Here is a 796-nt window from a genome sequence, read left to right on the forward strand (position 1 = left end):
GGGTCAGCGTGGTTCGACTCGTGCAGGCACGGGGGTTTGAACTGTTTGGTGTTTTCCAGTTTTTCGGGACTTGTACTTTTCCACCATTTTGCGTATTTATCCGACGTGCTGACTTGTACACTCCGCGCGAGCTGATTGACACGTGCGAGCTAATTGACGTGCTTGCGTTGACCGACGCGCGCGTGTTAATTGATGTGCGTGTGTTGACCGACGCACGCGAGCTGATTGACGCGTGCGAGCTGATTGACGCACGCGCGTTGACTGATGTGCGCGCGTTGATTGATGTGCGCATCAGCCAATTAGATAATCCTTCTTGACGCGTCCACTCTTCATTTCGAGCTGTGTGCGGGACCTTGTAGGCAATTTTAGATGCTTACACACCACTTTTTCATCATCATCTTCTTTGATTTGAAGAATGATTTGATAAAGGACCGTAAGATCATCCATTTTGCGGTTTAATTTTTTTAGTTGGTTATATTTAAAATTTGTGCGTTTGACGGCGTACTCAAGTCGGGATAATTGAGTGTTGGCTAGATAAGGCTAGGTTTCTTCTGGTCATCGTGGAGAGTTAGATTAGACAATTGGTTTCAGGTAGATTTCATAGTGAGATATTTGAAGCATAAAGAATCGGGTTGTGATTCAGGTGAGCTCTGGTCATAGTGAAGAAGGCCTTTCGCGAGAATGAAGAGTGGACGTAGGTTTTTGATCCAAACCACCATAAAAAGCTTTTTGATCCAAACCACCATAATTTAGTGAGGGGCATAAATGGAAATAAGCCTCACACCAACCCATGTTC

Source organism: Asparagus officinalis, unplaced genomic scaffold, assembly GCF_001876935.1.
Source record: "Asparagus officinalis unplaced genomic scaffold, Aspof.V1 AsparagusV1_Un154, whole genome shotgun sequence".
NCBI lineage: Eukaryota > Viridiplantae > Streptophyta > Magnoliopsida > Asparagales > Asparagaceae > Asparagus > Asparagus officinalis.